The sequence below is a fragment of the Mesoplodon densirostris genome, chromosome 3, assembly GCF_025265405.1.
Source record: "Mesoplodon densirostris isolate mMesDen1 chromosome 3, mMesDen1 primary haplotype, whole genome shotgun sequence".
Lineage (NCBI taxonomy): Eukaryota > Metazoa > Chordata > Mammalia > Artiodactyla > Ziphiidae > Mesoplodon > Mesoplodon densirostris.
Window position 1 is genome coordinate 105,592,353 of NC_082663.1, and position 18,053 is coordinate 105,610,405.

At 40.2% G+C, this 18,053-nt stretch overlaps 1 pseudogene; it reads right to left on the reverse strand.

The window, feature by feature from the left end:
* Positions 1–7,125: 7,125 nt before the first annotated feature.
* On the reverse strand, positions 7,126–8,571 carry LOC132486823 (elongation factor 1-alpha 1-like; annotated as a pseudogene).
* Positions 8,572–18,053: the final 9,482 nt, after the last annotated feature.

Consider the following 18,053-nt stretch of genomic DNA (forward strand, 5'->3'; position numbering starts at 1 on the left):
GTAAAGTTAATGTCAGTAAAGTCTTTTCTGATTTCCCATCACAATCAATCATTCCTTCCTCTGTACTCCCACAAAACTCTGCTCAGATTGTGCACATCTGGTACCCGTCTCCCTGGGTGGATCATGCAGTTCTTGGAGAGAGCAGGAAAGGGAGGACCATGTCTGTTTCATCTTTGCGTGGACAGTTCCTAGCCGGTACCTGGTGGTTAGCATGTACTAAAAAATTGTTTAGTGAATGAATCTTCATTTTGAATGCTCAGAAAGACCTTAAATTTGACCTATAAACTTCCAGAGATAGGAAGAAGGATGCCTACAGATTCACAGAGACGGTATTGACCCCATGTAGTAAAAACAAGCACGCTGTAAAGTCAAACTGCCGCAGAGTTAGCCCATTTTGCCACAGTCATTTCTCTGTCTTTTAAGAAATGTCTAATTTGAGATCCCTTTCACGTGCTTCCCTTCAAAGGTTTAATGTACGTAATTAATCTTGACTTGCCTTAATACTGCTAGGAATGTGGCAATGACCTCAGCTAACACTGGCAAAGTGATTAATGTTACATGAACTGGACCTTTTTTTTTTTTTTTTAACTCTAGATTCTGAATAAACACATTCATGCAAGAGTCTGTTGCAGACCTTTGCTCGATAGAAAATGTACCATGATTTCAAGGAGTAATGTTTCAGATGCAATAAACAACGTTAACGGAAACATGGCTCTTGTTAAAGAAAATGCTGTTTCAGGCTAAAGTCCCAGTGATCATAAAAGATATATGATGCAATAAACAAAATGAACCACAGGCAGACAGGTCCATTCGATGACTAACCACTGACTGAATTTTCCAACACTCCTGCACTTTCTGAGAGATAAACTATTCACAAAAGGTCCATGTTAAATATAAGGCTGTCATTTCTTTTTCATGTTTCTGGTGAGGTCCAAGAACAGTAGAGGATCCCCACCCCCACTTCTTTCCTTTTCTTTTTTTTTCCCCTATTGGTTGTTTGTGTTTTTGAACTTTTTATGATGTGGGAAGACTGGCAAACAGTTGCTGTGATTGTCAAATGCCTTAAATCAAGAAGAGAAGATGCAATAAAACACAGTTTCCATGGTAACACATTGGAACCTAGTACCTCTGGATTATGAGCCAGCGCACATCTCTGATCACTACTTGTTGACAGGCATAAATTGACCCTAAAAGCATTAATTTTAGAGATAAAACTGGAATGTGGAGCTAAGTTATAATAATGTTTAAACATTTCCAAGGTAGTGGCAGCAAAGCAACACTGGTTATGCCACAATTTAAATAATGTTAATAAACTAAGCATAAACACTTGAAAAATCTACAAGCTTTTCTCTAAAGATGGTTTAACAAATTTGTATATACTCTCAAGGCTGCAAATGGTAGGTGACGTGTTTGTGGTGGGGTGAAAAGAAATTAAATGGAATGATCCATGGATGTTTTAATGAACGTATGGTTCCATTATGAAAATGATTCTTAAAAATCTTGATAATAGAGAAGCTCCTAAAACTATCTTAGGACATAAATATACAATGTTTCTGGATATTTCCCAATAGACATAATTTCTTCTTTTTTTTAATTAGAAGAGACTCAAATAAAATAGGAATTATCATATTAGAATGCTTTCAAACATGCTTTTTTTTTTTACACAATCACTTCCATGTTCTCACTAGAAGCACTCACACTTCTGTCACATTTTAAGGTTTAAACCAAAAAAAAGATTGATTGTCTTGTGTATATGGCTGCCTCTTGCTGGCTTCAGTTATCCATTAACCAATACAATCAACCATCAAAAGACAATATTTTTCAAGGCTGTTTGTCACACTTCTAAATATATCTTTATGACAATCAAGAACATCTGATATGATATGATTTAATATGATACGACAATAAAGAATTGGTCGATTTTCTCAACATCTAGACTTGATGTAAAAGTCCACTTTATTTCCCTGGTAACTTCTGAGTTCAACTTCCCTGCTAATAATTTTAAAGTGAGAGTGGAAGAAGCAAGGGAAAGACAGGTGGTCTTTCCTCAAGGCTTGACTTTAACTACCTTGAGCCTCAGGGAGGCAGAAACTAAGGCAACAAGCCTTAGTTTCCAATTCTGTACTGTGGGGATTAGACCCACCCTCCTAAGACTGTTATAAGCATTTACTCAGATGGACGTACACAGGGAGCTTAGAACAGTATTTGGTACATAGTAAGCCTCTCCCCCATAAAGTAACCTTACCATCATCATCATCCCTATCATCATCATCATCATCATCATCATCATCATAGTATCTGCCCCCCTCCCAGTGGCTAGCACTGTGCTTCACACCTAGGGGTGCCTAGCAGATGTTTGTTAAATTGAATGAGGCTACTTGTTCAACTGGGTGTTTCTTTTTATGTTGTCCTTGTTGTTTTGTTTGGTTGGTTTTTGGCCGCGCTGTGCCGCATGAGGGATCTTAGTTTCCCAACCAGGGATCAAACCTGTGTCCCCTGCAGTGGAAGCGTGGACCACTTAACCACTGGACCACCAGGGAAGTCCCCTCAACTGGGTGTTATAAGAGAATTTACTGTAACTATTTTTGCTAGAATATGGAACACTTCCAGGAAATTTGACTAGATTCCTTTTATTCATTTGCACCACACCTCTCAGAGATTCACAAAACACCTGTGAAGAGAGCTCACAGAGTTAGGCAAGAATCCTGTCTCCCAGTGTTGCTAATCTGTAGGATTAAACCCTTGGGAACACTGCAGGGAATCTGAACCCATGTAACATAGGCTTGTGTTTAACCTATTGACCTGGGAAGGGCATGGATTTAAGAACCCTCCATACTTGCAAGCACTGGCTCAGACATATGCTAGGGACTTTGATTTTCTCTGTTCTTTTCAGCCTAGCTTTTAAAGAATATAACCATTTTAAGAATGAAGAAAGCAATTTGTGACCCTGGATTATATCCACATGGCACTTAGTTTGTCTAAAAACAATTAAGACCTTGACCTATGCATATCCAGCTCTCAATACTACTTGGCATTCCTTTTTTATCCCTAGTCATTTTCCTTTCACCTTCCCTAATGCATACCCTCAAATGTATCCACCTTTTTTAATCTGACCTCTATCTTTTTAAATCATAGCCAGTGTCCTTGTCCTGTAGACACAGGGAGAATAAAGGCTGTCATACAATAGCCTGCTCTTTTAACAGCATCCTAACATATGAGAAGTGCCGAACTCTCATGCTAGGTACATGCAAAGCCATCAATAAATGTTAGTTCCCTAGTGTAAAGGAAGGAGTTTCCTAGCTTAGAGCAAGATGTTGCCTTGTTTAGAGGAAGAGTGTCCCTCTTTCCTCTTTCTAAAGTTAATCCTTCAACCTATACACCGAGTTGGTTCCTACTATCTCCTCTGAGTCCTGGTTCTATCTGTTGTCCCTATTTCTCTGTTTCCAGGAGGTTCTCTTTTCTAATTCCTCCCCCATGATGGTCTTTCTCCTCCAATCCTCATCTTCCTGCAGAGTTTCTATTTCAATAAAAACACCATCATTCCATATAGAAATGTAGGGATTAGCTCTGATACACAATTTTCCATCACGGCCGCTCCTGCCCATATTCAATCCATCTTTGCCAGTTTTCCTCCATCTCCTTCTCTATCTCCTCTGTCATTGCCCTAGTTCAGCCCATCAGGGGGACGGGGGTTTGTGGTTGAAAAATGGTGGTACAATGCTGCTTTGGTTTGCGCGTTAGTCTTAATTTAGGATATGTTCTGATAGTTTGGGGAAATGAATACATTTAGAATATGGGGGTGCAGAGTTGCAAAGGATTCCTTCATAATTCCACTCTCATTTTTAGGATTATTGCTATGACACTCTCCCCTTTGGACAAATAGCCTTGGAAAAAAGTCCCCTATTATAGGAGCTACATTTCCTTTGTAATAACTGTTTAGTGGACAGCAATGTTCCACTAAAGAAACACTATTTTCTTTATGAGACTGATTATTTCATAGTTCCTTTTGCTTTCTGTGGGTGACAAGGCCCAGGGTGTCATTCTTCAGTCTGGCGGATTTCAGTACCAAACAAGCTTAACCACCATGGGCTGGCATAGGGAAACGAGTGGATTACTAGCCAACTCACAGTTGCAGTGTTTCTGGGTGACCTAGAGCAGTGTAACTTCAAATTTGGCACGTTTTTACTCACTCTGGAGCCTTCCTTTATCCCAGGGAAGTAAGTACTCAACCCAAAGGGCAGCAGGCAATAGATGAAAGGAAGCTAAGCCTCACCCAGTCAGGTCAGCCAACTGAGTGCTTCATGCTTCCAAGCTACCTTTAAAAAGCTTCCTACGTATGTTAAAGCAAAATCATCTTTTCTCATTGTGTATTACTACACCCTTTTCATTATGTAAGGGTGTTTGAACTTATCTACATTATCTATATCACTGAAATGCTGATCATCATGCTGTTGCTTTCTCACATTTTTCCTAAAAGGACACAGTTTTCCTATTCTAGAGACGTTTGGAAGCTTGCAGTAAAGAAAATCAAGGGCCAGGGTAATTGTCTAGTTTGCAGGCCAGAGACTCCTGAACTCCAAACTTGCTGTTCTGCTTCCCAGCTCCAACGCCCAATCCTGGCTTCCTAACTTTGACTTGTCCTAGGGAGTACTGAACTGTTGTCCACTGAGCACTCTGGGTAAACCCTACACTTACCTAAAGACAGCACAGGATAAGACATCACCTCCACTCCTTCCATTTAACCTATATTTCTATCTTTGATCTTCCGATGGCTCTGCTACTAGTAACACCGCATTACTCTAATCATTAATTTAAACATTTCTGTGAATCAAAGTTTTCTTTCTGTTTAGAATTCTCTTTTAAAGGACAAGACCTTTCTGTTGTCGATTATTTCCATAGTACCTGGAAAACATCTGATGCTTATTGAGTGACAGTTGATTTAAATTGCCCTCAATTTATTAACTGACGAGTACATACAAACAGCCAGAATAGAACAGCCAGTCAGCACAATGACATCACATTCCTTCTTTGAATGGCACTTAAAAAAAAAAAAAAAAAGAATGTGTAGAACTCAATTTGCAATGTCTTAACCCAGCTTTGGAAAACAGCCCCACCATCACCACTAGAAAAAAAACAAAACAAAACAATGAGATGGTTGAAATTCAGATCCATCCAGATTAGGCAAGAAAAGGAAGGGCTGCTTTGCTTTCTTGCCCTTGTGCTGCCTCTTTTCATCATTAGTAATTCTATCCCTCTCTTAACTGATCATGCAGGGACACATTATCTCACTAGCAAATGAATGCACTGTGGAAAAACTCCCCAAATGCAAATGAACAGGAAGGACGTGCTGATAGTGAAATTAAAGGAGCTCTCTTTTCCCCCTCCCACTGCCTGTGGATGGAGCAGTTATGGAGATTCTGAATCAATTCCACCTCTACTTATTCAAACTTTGTCAAGATAAACCTTTTATCTCATTGTTCTAACGCTACAGAAAGGAGATAATTTACATGACAGTAATTATGTTGCTATATTTAGGTGTGTGCTCTCTGCCCATTTCTGGTAACTTGCTTTTATATAAAACACTGAATGGGCTTTTCAGAACTTGGAAGGTGAGTGTATGATGCTATTTAAAACATGACAGCTAGAAAGCAGTGCAATATGGGTAGATTTTGCTCACCTCTGTAGCTTTGGGGGAAGATCACAAGAGGAATAATAGCTCTAAAGTTCCTTTTAAACAATGGGTACTACTAGAAGGAAGCTTCTCTAAATTTTATTGGCTTTCTCTTCTCCCCACAAGCAAAGGAGTATTTTCGTTTTTAATATATTGTATGGAGCTACCAGCAGTTTTTTTTTTTTTTAATCTGACATTGATTTATTTTTCTTCATCCCTTAGGTTAAAACAATGAAAAGAAAGAAACTAGTCTGTAGGACCAAACACTTTATATGAAACTTTGACTTCAGAGAGGCTCAAGTAGCATTCTTTCATTTGTTTCATGGTGCTGGTTGGTTTAACCTTTTTTGCCTCGTCCAAACACACTGATCTCCCTGCCAGCTGGGAGTCTGCTGGCCCAGCTGCACTATGTCATGTCAAAAACCCACGGGCCTTCCTTCCTACCTGGTATCCACAGTTCCCAAAGGATTTAGTCAAGATAATACTGCCCCCCATTTTGAGCTGACCTCTGTGTGAGAGTTACCTAGTTTCATCGAATTTTAAGAGTGACTCCAGGATAATATCTTGGGAGGTTATAAAGCTTTACTAAATAGAAAGTCTAGTGTGCCCTGACCCTAAGCCATCTTTCCTCCATCTAAACTCTCAATCTCTAGTGATTCTTAGTCTTCCTAGAACCACCATGAAGTTGTCCACATTTCATGTCTTCTTTCTCTTTCACATTTCATTTTAGTTGCTGAGCTAAAGTCCTGAAATGGCATTTTCACAAATTCTCCTTTCAGAACTAGAAATAACTATATCTCCTTTAGTCCAGTATATTACAATACAGTATTGGGTTTCTAAAAATAAATTTAAACAGAAAAAAACTTCAATTTAGGCATTCAATCAATGATTTTCTTTATTTTCAATTTTTGTGTAGGGTGGGGAGCACGGAAGAGAGGGGAAAAAAAACCCCAAAGTGTAACATTGCAGGAACAGTGTATATTTCATGTATTATAATAGAATTAGCATACTCCCTGATAAATTCCTCAAAACTGTGACCATGTTAGATTTCCAGTGGCGGTGGGAAATCTATAAAGCGGCAGTGCTTTGGAAATCACATTTCTTTTTACCTGTACTCCACGTCCGCGTGACTTTGAAATGGTGTTTTTATTAACAACGTAGATCTATCGGGAGGCATCCTTGCCGCCTCTGCCCCAGCTCATTCCTCTCTTCCCTGTTTCCATTCTCTTCATCTTAGTCTTCACTCCCCACTTTTTTTTCTCATTAAACTTTCTTTTAATGGTTTTCAAAATTCTGTGACAGATTTTTGGTCAAGTCGTTTCCATGAAAATACTGATTTTTTAAAACGAATACCTTACACATACACAAAAACAAATGGTTCACAAAACATTCTCCTTTCCTCCTGAAGGTTTTGCGATGCATTATGATCACTAACTAGTCTTTTACTATTGAACTTAAATGGCCAATTCAGACCACCCATTCTGAGACTGTTGTACCACGATTAAGAGCAGGCTGGCAGGTATGAGGGATAATATTCGTTTAGTCTTCTGAGTCTTCCCAGCAGACTTGGTGACTGAACCAGCTCCAGCCACCTTCTTGTCCTCTGCTCTGATGACAGCCGTGGCAACCGATTGTGTCTTATCTCACAAACAGCCAAAGGGCCCAGAGGCGGATAGGCAGGGGAGCTATCAACACAGGTGGGCTTGTCAGGAACCACATCAACTCAGTAGCATCACCACAGGGCAAGAATTTGGGCCCAGAACAACAATCAATCTTCTCCCTCGGCTCAGCAAACTTGCAAGCAATGTGAGCTGTGTGACAATTCAGCGCAGGTGTGTAGCCAGCCCTGATTTGGCCTGGATACGGGTCAGGATCATCACCCAAGCCATGAAGCCAGCTGCTTCCACTGGTGGGTCATTTTTGCTATCCCACCAGCCCCAATGCCCACGATGAACATCTTTGACAGACACATTCTTGACACTGAAGCTCACACTGTCCCCAGGAAGAGCTTCACTCAAAGCTTCATGGTGCGTTTCAACAGACTTTACTTCAGTTGCCTGGAGCAAATGACCACCATGCTAGGGGTGAGAACACCAGTCTCCACTCGGCTGCCAGGGACGGTGCCAATACTACCAATTTTGTAGATGTCCTGGAGGGGGAGAGGCAAGGGCTTGTCAGTTGGATGAGTTGATGGCAGGATGCGATCCCAAGCCTCAAGCAGCATGGTTCCACTGGCATTGCCACATTCACAGGTGACTTTCCATCCCTGGAACCAAGGCATGTTAGCACTTGGCTCCAGCATGCTGTCACCATTCCAACCCGAAATTGGCACAAATGCTACTGTGTCGGGGTTGAGTCAATTTTCTTAATGTAGGTGCTGACTTCCTTTATGATTTCCTTGTATCACTGCTGGCCACAGAGTAGCTCAGTGGGATCCATTTTGTTAACACCAGCAATTCGTTGTTTCACACCCAGTGTGGAAACCAGAAGGGCATGCTGACGGTCTGCCCGTTCTTGAAGATCCCTGCTTCAAATTCACCAACACCAGGAACAACAATCAGATCAGCACAGTCAGCAGGAGATGTGCCTGAAATCATGTTTTGGATAAAGTCTCTGTGTCTTGGGGCATCAGTGATGGTCACAAAATACTTGCTGGTTTTGAATTTCTATAGGGAGCTATCAATGGTGACACCAAGCTCACCTTCAGCTTACAGTTTATCCAAGACCCAGACCTCCTTGAAGGAGCCCTTTCCCATCTCAGCAGACTCCTTCTCAATTTTTTTGATGGTTCTTCTGTCAATCCCACCATATTTCTAGGTCAGGTGGCTAGCAGTGGTAGACTTGCCCGAATCTATGTGTCCAGTGATGACCGTGTTGATAGGAGTCTATTCCTTTCCCATCTTGGCTTAGATTTAGCAGTGGTTTTCATGACATCTGTGTTCTGGCAGCAAACCCAATGCTTCTTCCCTCTTTTTATTTCTTTAATTCCCATTTTTCTCCTTTTGACTTTGCTTTGCCTTCTGTGTGCACATTGGACCTTAGCCCTCGGTGAACTAACACTTAACAGTTTCATGACCCTTAAACCACATCAAGAAAGTCACAAAAGGCTCCTCGAAGGATCAGGAAGAAATACTGCACCTATAACTACACACAGCTGACTTTCTATGTCTCCTTCAATCATAACTTCAACCTCAAAAAGCAGTTGACAAGGCCCTCTAATTGTTTACAACATTTGTTAGAACCCTGGATGCAGTTTGGTTTGGAGGTGTGATTCTGATTTGGAAGTTTCCCAGGTGATTCTTGTCCACACCCAAGTCCCCACTGAGATCCTTCCCCAGATAGCCAGTGAAGAACCAGAAATCACAATGAAATGCCATAGTCCATATGAAGCTATTTCCACTGTAGAGAAAAACTATACTTCATGGGAAACTATGCATTGTCTGTACACAGCACACCCTTCCTGTTATCTGATTCTAGTCTTCACTGTCCTTGAGCTATTTTACAACTTGTATGTTATAGGTAACTGACAGACATGCAAATGCTTCCCTGTCTGGTAGAGGTTCAAATTGATTTCTCTCCACTCCCCCTGGGAAAAAAACCCAGTTTTGTTCTATTTGCACTCTCATTTCAATATTCCTGATCTTTAAATGTCTCTTTTCAGATTCTCTTGTACCAGTTATAACATCTGTCGTTTCCGCCTTTGATTAATAAGCAGAATCAAATCTTTAACATATACACATTTTTATATCTGTACAAGGATCACAATTTTACCTTTCTATGAAAATTATCTTTTAACACCACTCTCCCCAGCCTTTTCTCATCATTCTTTTCCCACCTCTGATGGTTCGTTCAATGTATAAATCAGATGATGGTGATTCAGCATTTGATGGGTATAAATAATTTTATAGGTTCAACAGGCCATAATACTTTGGAGGTGGGGTGTCCCAGAAAATCTGGGATGTGTGGTTGCTGAACAATCTTTCTCATAAAACAATATAGCTGGAAAGGGTCTTAGTTCCATCTAGTCTCCTTCACTATAGGAACTAGGCCAACCAAAGCCCAGAAATATGGAGAGTTTTTTCAAGATTGCACAGATTTTGAGTAGCAACAAAATTGAGTTTGAACCCAGATCTGGCTAACTCCAGACTCCAAAGCCTTTATTACTACAGTCAATCTTCTCTTCCTAAAGTGGGCCTGACAATATGAACCTGAAGGGGACTGTAAGACTTAAAGCCAGAATCTAAATAGAAAAACCTAACATCAATGCCACAGCAGGCCCTCTGTGCTCTCCCTCAATGCCTGAAATGAAATGACAAAACAAATGGCACCACTCCTGTGTCTGACTGGTCAACCAGTCTCCTTAATTCATAGGCACACTGCACATGTCATTTATCCTCCCACAGTGCTGAAGCACGTAATAAATGCTCGATAAAATTTTGTTGAATAGAACTGATTGGAGTAGAAGTAGCAGAGACGCAAAGGACCCGCAGCTGATTTTAAACAAGGAAGCTTTAACTACAGAGCTCGAAGGAGCCAGCCTGTTGTTTTCATCCCAAGTTGCACCCTAATCCTTCTGTGAACCATACATCCTAAAAATAACCCAACCAGGTTTGTAGTGAATAATTTATAATCTAGAACAATTATTATAACTAAATACTCTGACCCACTTTTTGCTGGAAACTCGTGGTACATTCCGATTGACATAGGAGGACTGTCAGAAACGCTTTGGAGTGAATGACAGCCTATTTTAGGAAATCAGTAGCTGCACTTACATTGGTTGCGCTTCCTTCCCATGTCGGTTTTCAGTTCGGGCGGATGATGCAGGGCGGTATTAACAAAGGCACCCTATAGCATGGATGCCTGAGAGCTCTTTAAACTGTGTGCTAACAATATTTTTATATACTCTGTCTTTCCCTCACCTTCCTGCCCCCCGCCCCCCACCCCCCCAAGCTGTTTCCTTCGCTGCCTGAGCTGTTTGGCCCTGTCTGAACTGCTGCTGCTGAAGCCTTTTCTGGCAGGTTGCCCAGGGAGCAGCTCTCCTGTCGATTCCGCCTCTCTCCAGGAGTTGCCTGCCTTCGGTATAATGGGCAACATTGAAAGCCGCAAGGCGTTCGGTTGACAAGGTCAGAGTGCCTTTCATTCCCGCAATAATCAACCAGTGTAGCTCTTCCTCAGACCTGGGGAGAGAGAAGATAGAGGTCAAAAGAGCAATTACATTTCACATTGACTCCAGAAAAGGCTTGGATCACAAGACTAAAAAGCAAAACGGATTTTCGCTTCATTCTGTTCCATTCTCTCTCTGGTCATCTTTGTTATTAACACTAGCCTGAAACCATAACAAGTTTTAGCTTGATGACGTGCAAAGCGCATTTTCCGCCTCCAGATGAGATCTTTCTTCTTAGACATTTAGCACTGTCAGAATATTGCAAAAGAATGCAAATGAGCTGCAGGATCTATAACCAGAGACAGTAAGCAAAGGCCATTAATTATGTTTTTAAAAAATGTTAACCCTAGCAGACTGTATAACAAGCAATTGTGCTAATTTCAATCTGTAATCAGCCCCTACATTAGCATAACTTTATTTATTTAGCATTAAGGCAACGATTTAGAGAATATAATTTAGTTGGAAATGTCAGTAATTTTGCAGTGGCAGATTGTTGTTACAAAGCTACCTCTATTTGACCTTACAGCTGCCAGGACTAATTACTTTAATTGCATTAATTGCACTGACCATTCTGGTGTTTAGTGTAGTTGCTGTTTTCCCTTTAACCACTGAACAAATCAACCAGGCTGAATTCTGAGGAAAATGGGCCAATGTTTTCTTCTAAATCTTTTTTGATTCTTTTCTGCCTTTTGAGACACCAGATAATTCACAGATGATCAGTGCTCTCACTGAGATCAAGAATTTTGAGGAAAGCCCATGAAAGGGAAAAAAAATCTGTGTTTCTTAACTGAACTTTATTGCTATTGCTGACTCGATTAAAATACAATCATTTTACTAACTACCAAGAAGCATTTAGAAGATGGTGTGGCAGGTTGACAGTAAGTTAAAAGTCCCTCATTTCACACTTTGGAATGAAAACATTTCAGGTTATTTTTTCAGATAACTGAGATTACTTTGCTCAATAACTTAGATTGCTAAAATATTCTATTATAAATATAATGATACATATCAATCTGCTTTGTAATAATAGCCAACATGATACATATCTATCTGCTTTGTAATAATAATAGCCAACAATAGCCAATGCCTGCTTATTATTATTCCAGGCACTGTTTTAGACACTTGACATGTATTTATTCATTTAATCCTCTCAAAAATCCTATAAAATACGTATTATTATTGTTGTTGTTGTTATACATAGGAAGTAATGTAATTCATGGCAGAGCCAGGATTCAAATCTAGATATTTGGCTCTGGAGCCTCTGAGCTTGACCTTGAAGCTAGATCACTTCAGAATTAGATCAAACTCTTCCTACAATTCTGCTACACAAAATTGATAAAACAGCTTTCCTCCTAAGTCCTGGCTTGCTGTCTCTGGTTCCTCATATTTATACGACAGAGCTTCAGTTTGGCAAAATTCCTCTTGGAAGTGAGGCGGCCAGATCTGATTAAAGTCTTAACACTCCCAATGTGTGCAATACTTCTTCAGGCTAAGTTCTACTCATTTCCAAGCTTTTAGCCCCTATATCATGTCCTTGGGGATGCTTTCCTTGACCCCTCATCTTATTATGAGCTCTGGTGGGACCATGAACGTTTCTTTCTTAGCACTAACACCCTTCAATTCAATAATTAATAACCCCAAATTAACACAACATTGTAAATCAACTAAACTTCATTAAAAATAAAAAAATTTTTTAAAATAATTAATAACCCTGATACCCTGCCTTTAATAGGGTAAGGAGGAGTGGTACTGTCCATTTTCAATAGTTTTACTATTAACTATTCAATCCCACAAAAAAATTCACAAAACTCCTGATTCCATTAGGTTTGAGATGTATATTCCAATTACCTGGTGTCCACAGGATGAGATACATGAATGGCTTCTATCACTTTATTTTTTCAATTCCTCCCCAGCTCCTCAGCAGGAGTGGAGCCCTCATTCTGGATTTTCTGATGAGTAATAAACCTTTGGACTTTATCCCTTTCTCCATGTCCCCTTTATATCCAGCTATTATAACCCGTGATTCTGGCAAACCTGGATTCTCTCTGTATTAAACATACCCCAACTTCCTGTGTCCATGACTAGGTTCACATGATTACTCCCTGCCCACATTCTCCACTCCCCCGTCCCATCTGCTTTTTGTTTTCACAGAAGATCTGTGAAATCCTCATACAGCATATCCATATCTTTTCTAGAGCATCTGCAATGGGTTATTCCATCAGTTCTATCTCCTCAGCCTTGACCTCCTTTCTCTGACCCTCTGCTCGGCCTCCCTTCAACCCTTCATCATCTCTTGTAGGGACCGTTGCAGCAGTGGCCCAGCTTCTGGCTGATCCCACCTCTGTCCTTTACACAGCTGCATCCCCTGTGGACAATCATTCAGGAGCTCTCTGCCTGGCATTTAACATTATCAGTCCTCAGGCACATCTGCCAGGCATCTTTCCATTTTGAATCTGAAGGTTGTTCTTCTGGTAGAGAAGACAGAGCAAAACAGGAGCTGAGTAATTCTATTTTCTCTTTGTCTTGTTACCATTACATCATAATCTCTCAGAAACATGACTAACACTTCCTTGTTCTTCTTTGCTCCCTACACATTGGTAACAGTCATTCTTTGTTATCCCTTTTTTCCCCTAGCAAAATTGAGCTTATTTTTTACGTTATTCTTTATGACGCTACTCATCTAGGTTTGTGCTATTGTGTTGCTTTTGTTCTTGGCTACAAGTTCTTTAATCTTTCAAACGTGCTTTTAAAAATCTTAGCTCAAAGGAGAGTTCTCTGAGCAACCATATCGATTTCTGTAGTTTTTCTTCCATATTCGGCTTCTTTTTATTACATAGTTAGAATTTCATCTTCTACTCCTTATGGACCTATCTACACCCTTTTAGAAAACCCTCTGGTGAAGAGACTAAACGTATATTTTCTTTGAACTTCTTGAAATTTGCTTTTCCATAGTCTTGAATGCTTGTCAGATACTGATGAACATTCCTGGCTTTTGCTCATTTGAATTCTGAGAAGCTCTCATTTTCTCCCAAGGTTCTCAGCACTTTGTTCTAAACCTGCCCTATCTTGAAGATCAGAATCAAGTTTAGAGGAACTGTGTCCTTCAGATCCAAGCTGACAATCTACATCTCTTGATCTGCTGAGTTGAAGACCTCTGTCCCCAGAGGCAGAGAAATGCCCAAACTCCACACTGCCTAATGATGATGGGTGATCCTACCAAGATTTGGCTCCTGGACATAGGCTCTGGGAAAGAATGACAGAGGAACAGGAGTGGTGGCAGCCTCAGGAGAGGTACCCAGCCTCATTCGCAGGAGGGGAGGCCACCAGGTCAATCAATCCCTTATCTAAAGGTATTGAATGCCATCTTCCTTTGCCCAGAGGTGTTCCTCTGAAGATACAGCGTGGAGATGGTAATGCAGAGGCAGTAAGGGAACTAACATGGGGGAAATGCAAAACGGAGTACAGAGTGTGGAGGTGGGGAAGTAACAGCAATTGAAACTCTGTTGTGTGCCAGGCACTGTGCTAGGTACTTACATACACCTATCATTTATTCCTCCCAATACCATTTTTAAATATGTGGAAATTGAAACACATTAAATACCATTTTTAAATATGCGGAAATTGAAACATTAAAAAAGTTGACTGTCTTCTCTAAGTCATAGGACAGGGGATGCAGAAGCCAGGAATTAAACCTAGACCTAAGGATGAGAGGGTAATACAACAAAACAAAACCAGAAAATTAACAATGCATTGCTAATACATATATTACAAAAGTCATGACCTTATAAAGAAGATATATGTACAAATCAAGGCCTATTATGATAAACTTCAAGAAAATATCTATAATATTTTTTTGCACATTACTAATAATTTTGATGTATATAAGTAGAATTTTTATCATATCAATTTTCTTAAAAAATATAACCTTTATTTCAATATTTTTCCTAGGCAGAGTTTTTTTGTTTCCTTGATTTTTGTTTGTTTGTTTTAGTTTTAAAAGCTACTGGTGAAGTTTCTTGTGAAAATAAAAACAAAATAACACCACAGTGATAGTCACATAATTTGTGATCCTTAAAGGAACTAGTCTTCTTGGCACATAACTGTCAGCTACACATATAAACTTTCTTTGGAAAGTCTCTCCCAGATGTTAATGGAAATATTGATTTTCCCCTCTTTTTTATAGCATCTATTTACCATGCTACCTCCTCATCTCCATTCTGAGCTATGGTCTCTTAAGTGTCTGTGTCAGAGGCAGGTGACAAAACCAAGGTGACTAAGCTGGTGTCAAGCCAGTTGCAGAAACAGAGAGAAGACTTAACTAATGGCACAGATCTTCTAAGTCAATGGACCCTGTCTCCCCTAATTTCATTATCAATTCACCACAGGAATCTGACAGAGTCAGTATGTTAAGTCAAATTCAAAAGCTCAGAAACGAAAAGGGAAAAAAAAAATCCAATCTCAGAGTCAGGTAGAAACATCATATTTCAGAGAAAATCTTTAGCATTGATTTATAGCTGCAGACTCTTGTCCAATGGTTTCCTCTTTAAATTAAGAACATTAATGATTTCCCTTCCTGAAATTAATAAGCCAAAAGCTGCACAAATTCAAAAAAGGCACTGATTGTCGTACTTCAACCAGGAAGTGCCAATAAGTGGATGCCCAGCCTGTTCCCTTCAGCGACTGTAGTTGATGACGCACTATAGCATCTTGAGAGTCATTCGCGTCCTTGGGAGGCGTTCTGGTGTATGCCAAGAGGCCGTAAATTTGAGATGGAACATCCTGTTTGTTGAGGCTTCTGTGCATACAATCCAACTGCTCTCTGATAAACAGATTTGTTTGGGAGAGAAGTTCCTGCCTAAGTAGTTTGGAGACTTAATTGTGCTCGTGGAAAGGCGACACAGACCCCACGTGGAGACAAGCCAGGCAGTCTGGGGCATGTGCAAGGCACAGAATTAGTTCCAGAGGTGGGACAGCCACAGAGACTTGAAACAGAATTGAAACCAGAAAAAAGGAAACAGTTGTTTGTGGGGAACAGGAAATAGATAGTAAGAGGAAATCAACATAGAGTCATTTTTGTACTGAATATTTTTATTTACCCTGTGCTGTTGTATGCCATCTTTGTAAGCCATGTTAAATTATTTTAAAAATAATGTGGGAGTATGATTGAATAAGTGAAGTCTCTTTAGAACATTTTAAGTTAGTTGATTAGGGAAAAAAAAGATTCAGAAACCTTCCCAATGTTCCCTAAAGGAAAAAAAGGGCAGCTTATGTTCCTACTTAATTATCTGTTTTTACAAAAGTAAGTTGATTGTATTAAAATATTGGAGTTCTCTGCAACTACCTTGCAATTTCTTTCGGGGGGGGGGTAAGTCTACCCTTTTGATTGGTGCATACATTAAAGAGATTTACATTTTTAAAATGCACACTCCTACAGCCTTCTGTTATATATCTGTTATGGCGGGACTTCCTTGGTGGCGCAGTGGTTAAGAATCCGCCTGCCAATGCAGGCCACACAGGTTCAAGCCCTGGTCCGGGAAGATCCCACATGCCGCGGAGCAACTAAGCCTGTGCCCCACAACTACTGAGCCTGAGCTCTATAGCCTGCGAGCCACAACGACTGAGCCCGCATGCCGCAACTACTGAAGCCCGCACGCCTAGAGCCTGCGCTCCACAGCAAGAGAAGCCACTGCAGTGAGAAGCCTGCGCACTGCAACAAAGAGTAGCCCCATTCACGGCCACTAGAGAAAGCCCGTGCACAACAATGAAGACCCAACACAGCCAAAAGTAAATAAATAAATTTATAAAAAATATATATATATCTGTTATGGCATTTTTCTTTGTAATGATTCACTCATATGTTGTCTTGCCCACCAGACTGAATTCCTGGTGGGATCACAATGTCTCCAGCACCTACAAGGGTACCTAGAACAGAGAAGACATGCAGTAGATACTATCTGGGGATAAATATTAAATAATACAATGTAACTAATTTGTAGGATAGTTACAAGAATTAAATAAGATAACATAAAAATCCAACACGTGTCTGAATCACAGTAGGAACTCAACAGTTAGTTCTCTACCTCCTTCTTTGAACTAAAGGGAAAATATTCTTTAATTTTTAAAGCAGTGTAGAATACTAAATACCAAATTTCACTTAATAAGAAATATGTACTCTGTAGAACTTAGTTAGCTCATGAAAATAATCATATTTAGAAATTTAAGGCCCAGGTGGATGGATGGGAACAGAAAAACACTGGGAAACAAAATTTGGCTTCTTTCCTCACAATGCTTCATGGGGAAAATGGCCATAGGAAAATGTTGGTCTCCCTTCTCCTACAATCTCTTTATCAGTTCCTGGAACTAACCTGGATCTTTTTTCCATCTTGGATGAACCCCCAGGCCCCAAGCCCAGACTAAGGCTTGGTCACTTGAAGGGAGCGGTAGGAAATTTGGTGCCAACAGCTCAGATCAATATTTCCTCAGATTGAGTCATTCATTGTTCTGCACAAATTTCATGGCTGAGATGTCTTCTGGACTCTCCTACCCCAGAATTACCTGGTATTTGCATCTTGCAAACAGACAAGCTCTTTGCTCTAAAGTTGGCTGCTGAGGAATAGCTCTACAGGTGTTATAAGGAGAGGAAGGCTTTGTGAAAGAAAGTACAGTATAGATATATGGCGGGGGGTGGGGAGGGAGGCACTGTGCACCTAAAAGGTTTTTAGTCAGTTGTTAAGGACAAACTATGACTTTGGCCCTCTAGGAAGAATGATTTCCCATATATGGTAAACCTTGAGATTCACCAGACAAATCTATACGCTGGTTAAAAAATATCCGGTATGAAGCAAAGGTGAAAGAGATAGTAATTACTGTGTCCACAAGTAGTCTTGTCTATTCTTGTGAAAATGACCATTAGGCTACACTGTATTGCCTTTGTGGTTGGTTTCCATCAGACCATAACTAGCTACAAAAGAGTGAACAAAGGATGTCCCTTTCTGAAAACAATGTCTACCATTTCAATGATTTCTAAACACGTCTCTCTCTCCATCAACCTTCTAATCTCTTAAATTGCTAGTGAGAAGGGCTTTAACACATCCAGTTAGTGATTCTTGCTTCTTGGGTTGTAATTCGAAGAGGAGCAGTGCCTCTGATCACTTAGAAGAGATTTTGGAAAGAACACCTATAATGAGATTTAAAAATAAACAGCATCTTTTTACTGTG